This window comes from Sorex fumeus, unplaced genomic scaffold (assembly GCF_029834395.1).
Source record: "Sorex fumeus unplaced genomic scaffold, SorFum_2.1 ptg000086l, whole genome shotgun sequence".
Taxonomy (NCBI): Eukaryota; Metazoa; Chordata; class Mammalia; order Eulipotyphla; family Soricidae; genus Sorex; species Sorex fumeus.
In genome coordinates, this window is record NW_026606143.1 from 4829296 (window position 1) to 4842715 (window position 13420).

The following is a 13420-nucleotide window of genomic DNA, read 5'->3' on the forward strand; positions in this document are numbered from 1 at the left end:
AAAATTGGCAAAACCCTCCATGATATTGAAGCTAATGGTATCTTCAAAGAAGTCACACCACTGGCCAAGCAAGTGAAAACAGAGATAGACAAATGGGACTGTCTTAAACTAAGAAGCTTCTGCACCTCAAAAGAAACAGTGAACAAAATACAAAGACAGTTTACAGAATGGGAAAGGATATTCTCCAAATAAATATCCGACAAGGGGTTGATATCAAGAATATACAAAGTACTGGTTGAACTCCACAAGAAGAGGACATTCAACCCCATCAAAAAGTGGGGCAACGAAATGAGCAGAGACTTTCTGAGAGAAGAAATCTGAATGGCTAAAAGGCACATGAGAAAATGCTCTACATTATTAATCATCAGGGAGATGCAGATCGAAACAACAATGAGATATCATTTCACACCACAGAGACTGGCCCACATTCAAAAGAAAAAAAGCATCCTGTGTTGGCGTGGATGTGGCGAGAAAGGGACCCTCCTTCACTACTGGTGGGAATGCCGACTGGTACAACCCTTTTGGAAAACAGTATGGACGATTCTCAAAAAATTAGAAATTGAGCTCCCATTTGACCCAGCAATACCACTCCTTGGAATATACCCCAGAGAGGCAAAAAAGTATAGTCAAAGGGACATCTGCACTTGTTTGCTCATTGCAGCACTTTTTACTTAATCACTTGAACACTTGACTTCCCATTAATCGTCGATTTGCTCGAGCGGGCACCAGTAACGTCTCCATTTGTCACTGTCGCGTGCTAGTGTAGCCCAATGGCATCTATTTGCTCTAGGGACATGAAGAGACTCAAACTGATCTTTCATGATCTTGATGAAGAAGTCTGACCATCTGGTAGGTGGGTGGTCACGCGGTCTTTTGACATCCCGTGGAATCCAGTCGGTAACAGTTTTGGTCCAGTGGTCTTCTTTAAATCTCATTACTTGACCAGCCCATCTGATTTTTGACACCTTGGCAAATGAGACAGGGTCCCTGATTCTTGATCATCGACAGATGTTGGAACTCCGGATTCTTTCTCTCATTTTAGTGAAACGTGATATTCCCAACATAGCTCTTTCAATTCCTCTTTGGGAGACCTGAATAGCGTTTTCATCCTGTTTACGTAGGGCCCAGGTCTCTGAGGCATATGTTAATGCAGGAAGAACAGTGGAATCAAAGAGATGTGCCCAGAGCTGGAGGTTCTTCGTCCTCTTAGCTATTTCTTCGATGCTCTTGAAGGCGTTCCAAGCTGCTCTCTTCCTCCTGCGCAGCTCGGGTGCCTGGTCATTTGTCAGGTTGACTTCTCGACCTAGGTACACATAGCTGTTGCATTCGGAGATGGTCGTTCCATTGACAGTGAATGGGACATCAGGAACGAGGCTGTTTCTCATAAACATTGTCTTCATAAGATTCAGCTGTCTTCCGACCTTTCCACACTCATGGTCGAAGTCGGCCAGCATTTTTGCCGCTTGGCTGATGCTATTGAAACAATGTTTGCAGTGTTATTAAAACAATGTCATCAGCAAAGTGGAGGTGGTGTAGTTGCCGACCATCTATCTTCACTCCCATTCCTTCCCATTCCAGTCATCGCATGATGTTCTCGAGGGTGGCACTGAAGAGTTTCGGTGAAATGGTATCACCCTGCCGAACCCCTCTCTTGACATCAATGATTACTTCTTTGTAGAATGGTCAGATCCTGGTCTTGAATCCATAATACAGCTCATGGAGGATCTTGATGTATTGAACTTGAATGCCTTGATTGGCTAGGGCTTCAATGACCGCTTCCGTCTCAACAGAATCAAAGGCCTTCTTTAAATCAATGAACGTTAGACACAGCAGCATCTTGAACTCCCGAGAAACCTCAATGAGCTTGGATATCATGTGGATATGGTCGATGGTGCTGAATCCTTTGCGGAACCCTGCTTGCTCGCATGGTTGTCCTTCATCTAGTGTTCTGCCAATCCTATTTAGGATTACTCACGTGAACAACTTGTAGATGAAAGGCAATAGGCAGATTGGACAATAGTTGCTAATGTCATGGATGTCTCCCTTCTTGAACAGTAGTACAGTCCTGCTGGTTTTCCATTGGGCCGGAACCTTGCGTTCAGACAGGTAGCGTGTGAAGAGCCGAGCCAGTGTATTGATGAGTACATATGGCAGGTTCTTCAGGTGTTCATGTCTCACATTGTCTGGGCCAGGTGCTCTTCGTTTCTTTACTGATGAAATGGCGTGTCAGATTTCAGAAGGGAGAACATTGGGGACGACATATTCATCCTGTGGAATTTGGTATGTCGGCAAGTGGACATGGCTATAGAAGAGATTTGAGTAGATATCATGGATAATCTTCTCCATTGCTATTCTGGAGGATGTGATAGATCCATCAGGACGTCGGAGGGCAGACATCTTGGTCTTGTAGTTGGCGAAGGACAGGCGGGCTTTACGAATACTTTTCCCAGCTTTTGCCGCATCTACCAGCACTGCTGCTCTTCTCTCTTTGAGGTCTTCCTTGATTGCATCTTTGCACTGCTTTGAGAGCTTGGAGGTTCGCTTGCGGTTGCCTGAGGCATGTGCCAAACCACATTGTCGAATAAGCTCAAGAGTTTTCAAAGACAGGCGTTTTTTTGTGGCTATCTTAACTTGTTTGTTCATTGCAGCACTATTTACAATAACCAGAAGCTGGAAAAAACTGAGTGCCCAAGAACAGATGACTGGTTAAAGAAACTTTGGTACATCTACACAATGGAGTACTATGTAGGAGTTAGAAAAAATGAAGTTATGAAATTTACATACAAGTGGTACAACATGGAAAATATCATGCTAAGCAAATGAGTCAGAAAGAGAGGGACAGTCATAGAAAGATTGCATTCTTCTGGGTAACATAAAACAACAAAATAAGAGACTAACACCCAAGAGCAGCTGTGATAAATACCAGGTTATTCACTCCATGACTTAGAAGCCAGCCGCATACTTTAGGGTCAAAGGCAGCTCAGATAGAGAAGGGAACACCAAATAAAGGGTGCTGAAAAGATCTGCCCCAGATGGGATATGCATGCTGAAAGTAGTCTGTAGACAGAACATGCTTGCCACCCAATGTCTCTTCTGCAGACCACAGCAGTCAAAATGAGAGATAGAACAAAAGGGAGTGCCCTGCCACAGAGGCAGGTTGGGATGGGGGATGGGAGGGGCGGGAGGGATACTAGGATGGGTGGGGGTGGACAATGGGCACTGGTGGAGGGATGGGTACTCGATCATTTTATAACTGAACCCAAGCACAACAACTTGTAAATCTACAACTGTACCTCATGGTGTTTCAGTAATAAAAAAAGAATTCAAAAATAATGACTGTGTGTACTTTCAACACACGTATGCTGCCATCAGATACATCCATCGAGGACCTGATTGTGCAAGCACAAATGATCAAGTACGACATCATTGGTCAAGAGGAGGAGACATCAATCACATCACGCCATTTTCGACACTGGAGAAGGACTGTTCCTTGGAATATGTGACAAAAGAGGCGTTGGTGGTGGAGGTGTCCTTGTCAACACAAACTTGTCCATGAGCATTGATTCATTTTAATGCTTAACAACCCGAATTCGGCGATTACACTTGAATAGATGTGGCTTGCTGCCGGCAGGTTCTATCTTCGTTGTCTACAAATCAACATCCAATTATGAGGAAGAAGAAATTGAGTTCTACATGGAGCTCGAGAAGTTCTATAAAGTAGACCACACCTTCTCCAAGTTCATTGTCGGTGATTTTAATGCCAAGATGGGATCGAGAATCAGCCAAAGATCTCCACATAGGGACCCATGGGCTAGAGTGGAACAAACAGAGTGAGAGACGGTCTGAGTTCTTCATGTCAAACAAGAACAGCCATGGTAACTAAAAAAATTCACAGTTCCAGAAACGTTGGACATGGGAATCTCCTGGTGGATGATTCCACAATGAAATTGACCATGTCATATTCAATCGATGGTTTTGCCTGACCATTGTCACTGTTGTCCAAAAATTCCAAACGGGATCAGACCACCATCACCTTCATGCAAATTTCTACTTCACTTTGTGGGGAGAAAGTGCTGCAAAGTTTAAAAGAGAACACTCAGAACGACCATCAACTGGGAGCTCTTTGGCACTATTGTGGCAAAATGGGAAGATGCCATCCTTGACAACACTGACAAGGAATACAATCGACTGGTTCAGCACCTCCATGATTGTGAGAGGAACACCAAGAGAGAGATAGCCACAAAAAATGCCTGTCTTCTAAAACTCTTGAGCTTATTCACCAACATGACTTGGCGCAAGCCTCAGGCAACCATAAGCAAACATCTGAGCACACAAAGCAGTGCAGTGAAGCGATAAGGGAAGACCTCAAAGAGAGAAGAGCAGCAGTGCTGCTAGATGTGTCAGAAGAAGGGAAAAGCATTCGCAACTTCCACCTGTCCTTCGCCAACTACAAGACCAAGATACTGCCCTCTGACAGCTGATGGATCTATTACATCTTGCAGAAGGGCAATGGAGAAGATTATCCATGACTTCTACTCAGATCTCTTTGATAGCCACATCCACCTGCCCACATACCAAATTCTGCAGGATGGATATGTCGTTCCCAACGTTCTCCCTTCCAAAATCCGACACGCCATTTTGTCGGTAAAGAAACGAACAGCACCTGGCCCAAACAAGAACGGAACACTCAAAGAACCTGCCGTCAGTACTCATCAATACACTGGCTCAGCTCTTCACATGCTACTTGTCTGAACGCAAGTTTCCGTCCCAATGGAAAACCAGCAGGACTGTACTACTGTACAATAAGGGAGACATCCACAACATTGGAAACCATCACCCAATCTTCCTACAAGCTATTCACTCGACTCATCCTGAATAGGATTGGCAGAACACTAAATGAAGAACAACCATGTGCACAAGCCAGGTATCACAAAGGATTCAGTACAGTCAACCATATCTACCCAATAATCAAGCTAATTGAGGTTTCCCGGGAGTTCAATCTGAAGCTCTGTCTAACGTTTATTGATTTAAAGAAGGCCTTTGATTCTGTTGAGACTGCAGTGCTCACTGAAGTATCCAAATAGGGCATTCAAACTCAATATATCAGGATCCTCCTTGAGCTATATTGTGAATTCCCTACCAGGATCTCACCATTCTACAGGGAGGTGATCATTGACTTCAAGAGAGGGGTTCAACAGGGTGATACCATTTCATCGAAACTCTTCAGTGCCACCCTCGAGAATGTCATGTGATGACTGGAATGGGAAGGTATGGGAGTGAAGATAGACAGTCAGCAACAATACCACCTCCGCTTCACTGATGACATCATTCTAATAACACCAAAAACAGCCATGTCACACAAATGCTGGCTGACTTCAACCTTGAGTGTGGAAAGGTCGGAGTCCAGGTGAATCTCACGAAGACAATGTTTATGAGAAACAGTCTCATTTCTGATGTTCCATTCTCTCTCAATGGAATGACCATCTCTGAATGAACCAGTTATGTGTACCAAGAATTCAACATGACGAATGACTTGGCACCTGAGTTGCACAGGAGGAAGAGAACAGCTTGGAATGCCTTCAAGAGCGTCGAAGAAATAGCTAAGAGGAAGAAGAACCTCCAGTTTTGTGCACATCTCTTCAAATCCATTGTTCTTCCTGCATTAACATATGCCTCAGAGACCTGGGCCCTGTGAAAAGAGGATGAGAACGCTATTCAAGTTTCACAAATAGGAATCGAAAGAGCTCTGTTTGGAATCTTACACTTGACTCAAATGAGAGATAGAATCTGGAGTTCTGACCTCCGTAGATGATCAAGAATCAGGGATGCTGTCTCGTTTGCCAAGGCGTCGAAAATCAGATGGGCTGGGCATGTAATGAGATTTGGAGACGACCACTGGACTAGGGCCATTACCGACTGGATTCCACGGGATATCAAAAGATCGCATGGCCGCCCACCTATGAGATGGTCAGACTTTTTCGTCAAGACCCTGAGCAATCAGGTTGAGGCTGTTCGTGTTCCTAGAATGAGCAGATGCAATTGGGCTGCATTAACATGCAACATGGACGAATGGAGACATTTCTGGCACCCACTTGAGCAAATTGATGAGTAGCGGGATGTCAAATGATCAAGTGATACTTTATGCATCAAATAGTAATAAATACGTTTATCATATATGTCGGGCTGGAGCGAAAACACAGCAGCAGGGTGTTTGCCTTCCATGCAGCCAGCCCGGCCCAGCTGGCTTCGATTCCTCCGCCCCTCTCAGAGATCCCGGCAAGCTACTAAGAGTATCTCGCCTGCACGAAAAGCCTGGCAAGCTCCCCGTGATGTATTCAATATGCCAAACACAGTAACAACAAGTCTCACGATGGAGACATTACTGGACCCGCTAGAGCAAATCGATGAACAACGGGAGGACAGTGACAGTGATTATATATATCATGTATATTTTTATATGTTGGGCTGGAGCGATAATACAGCAGGTAGGGTGCTTTTTTTGTTTGTTTGTTTGTTTGTTTGTTTTGGTTTTTTGCGTGCAGCCAACATCGCTGACCTGAGTTATATTCCTCCGCCCCTCTCGGAAAGCCCGGCAAGCTACCCAGAGTATCTTGCCTGCACAGCAAAGCCTGGCAAGCTACCCGTGACGTATTCTATATGCCAAACACAGTAATAAGTCTCACAATGTTACTGGGTCCACTCGAGCAAATTGATGAACAATGGGAGGACCATTTATATGTTATATGTTATATATACATATATTTTCTGGACTAAGGATTGTTGACATTTACATGAAATGTTATGTACTCTAGAGGCTGCAATGATAGCAGGTAGAACACTTGTCGTACATATAGCTGACCTAAGTTCCATCTCTCGTACCCCATATGGTCCCCCACGTATACCATCAATAGTGATTCATGAGCTCAGAGCCAAGATTAAGCCCTGGTGTGCCCCCTCCCAAATAAAAATATATCTATTCCAAATGAGATAGTATTGTCTAAGTGGCACATGGCTGAATGCTGAAGTCATAGGCAGCTCAAATTCAAGCATAGAATTTGTTTATAAGTTAAGTTCATCTTTGAAGCATCCCAATATATTAACTACTTATAAATGTGTTCTTTTTATAGCTCCCTCGGTGCCCCAAAAATTCAGAAAAGAGGAAAATACAAAGGTAGTCAAGTCTGTATACTGAAGATCAGCCTCTTCATCCAGTTAAAAAGTAGACTTAGAAAATCTAGGCTATGCATAATTTGCTCGAGTCAAATTAAAGATGAATATTTTGGACCCTAATAAATATGCTGACATTTAAAATAACATTGTCACTTCATTATCATTAAGCCTACTTGTGTACAATGCTACTCACCTTAATTTACAATTAGAAGCAATGTGAATAGAGAAGATTATTAATTTCTCCAAGCAAAATCTCAAAATACTGTAACTATTATTACTGCTGGATTTGAGTAGTATTTTAATTTTGTTTATTTTATTAATATTTATTTTGAATTGAATAAGGAAGTTAGTAGAGATCCTTCTTTGTTGCTTCTTTGGGTGTCATATCTAGTAGTGATTCTCTGTCATTACTGCACACTGAAATCACCTTGGAAATTTCAAAATTATAGTTTCCTAGCCCCCACCTTCAGACATTCTAATTAATATAGATCATGAAACTGAAAATTAAAAGAACATCACCTTAGATAACTCGATGGCCTTAAAGAATGTTGTGTATCATTTTTTCAGGAAACATTCTGAGATGGATATGCATAAGCTGACAGTTTATTGGGAGAGTGTCCTGGAGTAGAGCATCAATAGGGAAATGAAGAAGCAGATTTGAAAAAGGGAGATACTAAATTATGACACCATCACAACAGAGACTCTGGTTGATAGATGTTCAACCTGGGAAGCAACAAACTCTGGTTGAAAGATGTTCAACCTGGGAAGCAACAAACTCTGGTGAGTTTTCCTGAACTAGGGAAAAAGGGGCATCTCACTTCATGTTCAATGATTAGACAATGGAGGGTGCTTTGAGATGTGAAAGAAACTTATGGAATCATGGAAAAGTCAAGTATCTACTTTGCGGGGCCCTTTTATCTCTTTTCCCATAAGGTAAGAAGCAGAACGTGGTACTTCATTATATGACCTCATACTATTCCGTTAATCTAATTAATCTTTAACTAGGATTGCAGCCAAATATGTGGCAGTGAACTCCAACAAGCTTAAAAAGCATAAAGTGATCTGGTGTGTGTTTTAGGTGATGGCAGTAAAAAGAAGGGGAGACAGTGTGACCACAAAAGGGTTATAAAATTTCTAGGGTATTCAGTGGCCTTAAAACTTTATCTGGGTAGAAAAATGTCCAAATATATATGAAAATACTCCAGTGCCCACGCTATCCTTGAAAGTGTAGTGTAGTGATTCCTTTATGGGTGTTTTCATCTCAACAGTGCTATTAGTGATAGCTAACAAGGCAACAACAGCCTTATATCTACATGTATTTGTGAAAGCTTTGGATAACTAACTAAAAATAATGTACTTTCTAGACAGAGTTATGGAGGAATAAGTTAGGCAATACCTGAGTTTGTACATATTTCATATAATGAAGTACATAGGAAGTGAAAACTGGTTTTAACTGGAATGACAAGTAAAGCTAATTATTACTGCTCAGTAATCTCTCTGGGTACCTTCTTAGCACCTTTACCACTTCAAAATTGCCTTCATTAGAGGATAGAGCAAGTACATAAAGAGCACTGGTCTTGCAAGTGGCTGTCCAGTGTTCTATCTCAGGCACTCAGTATGGTCCCCAATCCCACCAGGAGTGATTCCTGAGTGCAGAGCCAGGAAAAACTCCTGAGAACTTTCAGGTGTGGTCTCAAAATAAAACAAAACAAAAATTAATGTTTTTTTCATTTACCTACCACCTTCATTGTGATATCCTGCCCAGGAAGAAATATGTGTGTGTGTGTGTCTGAGTGTATGTAAAAGTATAACTGCATTCTGGTGCTGTAAGATGCCTGAATCTTAATTATACACCTGAATGAAATTTTACATGTGTCTACATCTATTCAACTACCACGCATATCAAGATAGAATATTTTAAGCTAACCATAGAGCTTTCTCGTGGCCTTTTTCAGATAATATTCTGCTAAGGTCAGTATTATTGTGACTTCTATCATTGATTATTCATTGATTATTTTGCTTGCTTCTGATGTTTGTAAGTGGAATGGTACCCTGTGCATTATATGGTTTGTTTTTGGGTCACACCCGGCAATGCTCAGGGGTTATTTCTGGCTCTACATTCAGCAATTAGTCCTGGAAGTGCTCATGGGACCATATTGGATGCCAGGGATTGAACCTAGGTCAGCTGTGTACAAGGCAAATGCTCTGCTTCTACAGTATCAAGGTCTCATGCACTATTTTATAATTAACCCTTTTTGTTTAATAATTCAATAAAGGTAAAAGGTAAAGGTAAAAGCCCTCCCGTTATTCATCGATTTGCTCAAGCAGGCCCAGTAATGTCTCAATTGGAGACTTTATTGTTACTGTGTCTGGCATATCGAATACGTCACAGGGAGCTTGCCAGGCTCTGCCGTGCGGGCGAGATACACTCGGTAGCTTGCCGGGCTCTCCGAGAGGGGCGGAGGAATCGAACTCGGGTCGGCCATGTTGGCTGCGTGCAAGGCAAACGCCCTACCGCTGTACTATCGCTCCAGCCCATATTTAAGTTATTTCCAGTACTTTCCATCTAGGAACAATCTTGAACTAAACATTCTTGAGCATGACATTTTTGCAATTTTTTGCAATTCCTTATATTTTATTTTCATAAAGTAGTTTACAATAGTTCATTGCAGATAATATCCAAAGACCAATCCCACCATCGAGCACCTTCCCACCACAATAAGAGGGAAGTGTGTGAAGGTTGTTATATGTTGTTGTATTTCATTCTGAAGCCATTTAAGCATGATTATTTTTAGTGACCCTAAGCACTCATTTCTCTTGGGTGCTTAATTCAGTTTTGAAAATGTTCCTTAAAGAAGTACACAGTGTTTGTAGTGCTAATCAAAATTACCAATTTGATTTCAAAGCACTTGTACAATTTTACACTTGCATTAGCAAAGTCCAAGTTTTCCTATTACTCCGTATTCTCCCCAAACTTGATTTTGCCAGTTCATAAAGTCTGAACATTTGGTAGGGTTATCTGGGAAGTATTTTATGATCTACACTAAGAGGTCACTTTTGCAAGTCTGAATTTGTCCAACCCATGTTTTTACAGACTTGGAAAAACAATAAATATGTAGAGTGAGAGAAATGCTATAGTAAACTAAATCAGTGTATCTCAAACGTTTTCTGACCACAATCCTTTTGGGATCTTGGTTCCTTACTGTGCCTTTCTACCCTATCCTTTAGGGATTTTCCCTAGTCTCATGCTGTGGCCCCTCATTTACATGATTTCTCACATGTGATGCCTATGGAAATTCTGAGGGTCAACAGAGAGCCATATGATCAATAGTTCAGTTCAGAAATGCTGAGCTAAACTCTACCTATAAAACAAAAGGTAGTTTACAAATATCTTTCAAAGATTAGAAAATTAATGCACAGGAAAAATTGGAGATAGAACAGATTGGAGGTTGCCAGAGGTAGTGATGAGTGGAAAAAATGAGAGGAGATAAAAGATGCAAACTTCTAATTATAAAATAAATAAGCCATGGGTATGTAAATTATAGCATTCTGACTATAGTTAAAATACTGTATACATATTTGAAAATTGATTTTAGAATGGATATTGAAAGTTTTCATCACAAAAATCACATTGCAATTCTTTACGATTAATTAGACTTCTGGTGATCATTTCACAGAACAAGCAAATATCGAGTCATTATGTTGTAAAATCAATGTGTTAAATTTAAATTATGTATATATATAAATAAGTATCACTTTAATAACTATTAAGGGGAAACTTTATGAATAAAATTTTCATATATAAAAGTATTTTCAAAGTGGTTCCCAAACATAGCATGCTTGTGCTACATAATTGAACAAAATGATTCATATATATAAACCAGACAACATAAAAGTGTGTCAGAAAATAACATTTTGTGGACTGCAGTCCTAATACCAACGTGTTCAAGGAGAAATAGAAACACAATAATAATAGAGAATTTGACAAACCAATTTCTGCCTAAGTCAAGTGGACAAAAAAAATGCACACAAATGAACTCAAATCTATTTAGCTGCCATCATAATACAAAAGAAAGCAGACCGAAGGAATCTGTAATGTTAAAAGGAAGTATGAATGAACTATAAAACATAAAACTAATGTGTATTGTATTACAATGCATATTGCTTTTTGATATAATTTTGCATAACCTGGTTTTATATACATGGATCATTTTGTTTAACTATGTACCGTAAGCAAACTAATTTTGAAAGCTAACTTGAATACATAATAAATATTTGGCCATTGATTCTGTTTACTTCCAAAATCTTAAAATCAAATGAAGTGGCAGGGAGAGGCCTGAGGCTAGACTGTTTTAGAGAGCAGCTAAAGAAAAAGATTGAGACCAATCCATAATTAGAGGGTTGGAACTCTCAACCCTCACCTTCCACCACTGAGTAAGGGAAAGGAACCAGGAGATTGAGATCAAGCACTAATGGTCAATGATTAATCAATCACACTGCCATAATGAAACCTCCATAAAAATCCTTTGAAAACAGGGTTCAGGGAGTTTCCAGGCTGACATACATTGATACTATGGGAAAATGACCTGCTCAAAGAGGGAACAGAGGCTTCCATGCTTTTCTCTCCTATATCTTGTCTAATGTTTCTCTTTCATTCTGCTGTTCTGGCTTTCTGTTTTCACAATAAATCAGTAATAATACTCAAAGCACTTACTGACTTCTATGTGTCACTCTAGAAATTTTTCAAATCCCAATCATCTATCACTGTTATAGTCAGAGATATGGATGGTAACTTGCAGTTGGCATCTGAAGTGGAGGCTATTTTGTGGGACTGAGCACTTCCCTTTGTGGGGGTCTGTGCTAACACTAGGTATTTAGTTTCAGAATAGAATTGAATTGTTAAATACCCAGATGATGTCAGAGATTCAAAATAACGGTGTTAGAAGATATCATATATTTGTTGTCAGGAATAAAAAAACCCATAAAACCTTTTCAGGTATGAATGACTTTATTATATGTATCTAAGTAGGAATATTGAGAAAATATATGTGGCAATTTTTTTCACAGATAGTAACTTACTGTTGAAATATTCCAAGCTAAGAAAGCAATTCTGCAATGACCATAGTTCCTCCAGTTAGTTCCTTCTTCTAACTAAATAGTATCATTCACCATGGGGAAAGAAGAGGCAGGTAGGTGAATGACAAGCACCTTCAACCTGGATCTAGAGTGCTCACATCAAATTCTGATCGAAATGTAACGTTTAATTAGGATAAAACTCTAGTCAAATAATCTCCAGAAATTTCTTTATAAATGGATCTGTACTCTCACATCATTCCTGGCTATGCTTTGGGGTATTAAATCCAGATCAGCCACATGTAAAGCAAAAGCATTATCCTCTGCACTGTCTTGCTATGACTTCGAAATGTTCTTAAAAGAAAAAAATGATGCTTCCTAATAAGACCAGAGCTCTTTTATTAAAAATAAATTTCATTGTAGACTTGGATAAATGATAGGAAATACATTTTTGTTACTCCCTCTCAGTGTTAGCTTTAAGCATGGTTCAAGTGGACAACTAAGCATAGATCAGATACTATTGATACTCTGTCTCATATTTCTTTGACATACGTGACATACCTTTGACACACCTGTGACTATCTTTCCTAGATGAGGACTTTGTCCAGTGTTGAAGACATTATCAAAAACACAAGATAGAAAAGTGAGGGAGTTTTTGCTCTCTGAGACAAATCAAACAATGAGGATCTGTGAATAAATGTTCCAACTCAGGCTCATTCTTCCCCAGGACTTGGGTTGTTCTATACCTTAAGTCACTTTGTTATTCTGTGACACATGCATTTCAGGGCTTTTAACTCAAGATTCAGCCTCCCACGGTGGTAACATGCTCATGAACACACACTTTAATAAGTCCTTCTTCCCTTTTGTCTTTTCATTGCATCTGATTCTTGTAATCACATCCCAAAAGTATTCACACTCATATTCTTACCTCAGAATATGCTTTGAAGTGTGGGGTGTCGAAAAAAAGCCAGTCATTATTAGAACATGCTTTGATTTTAGTATTCATATTTGAAATTTATTAGCATAAAGTAAAATTAAACATGTCAGTTTCTTAAGTAGGAAATAAATGCTCCTGAGTTGAGAATTTGTTCTTAATGTTTCTTTAAAAGCTTGGACAAATCAACATCTGACATTGCAAAAAAATACACAAAAATCATATTTCTAGTAACTACCTCTA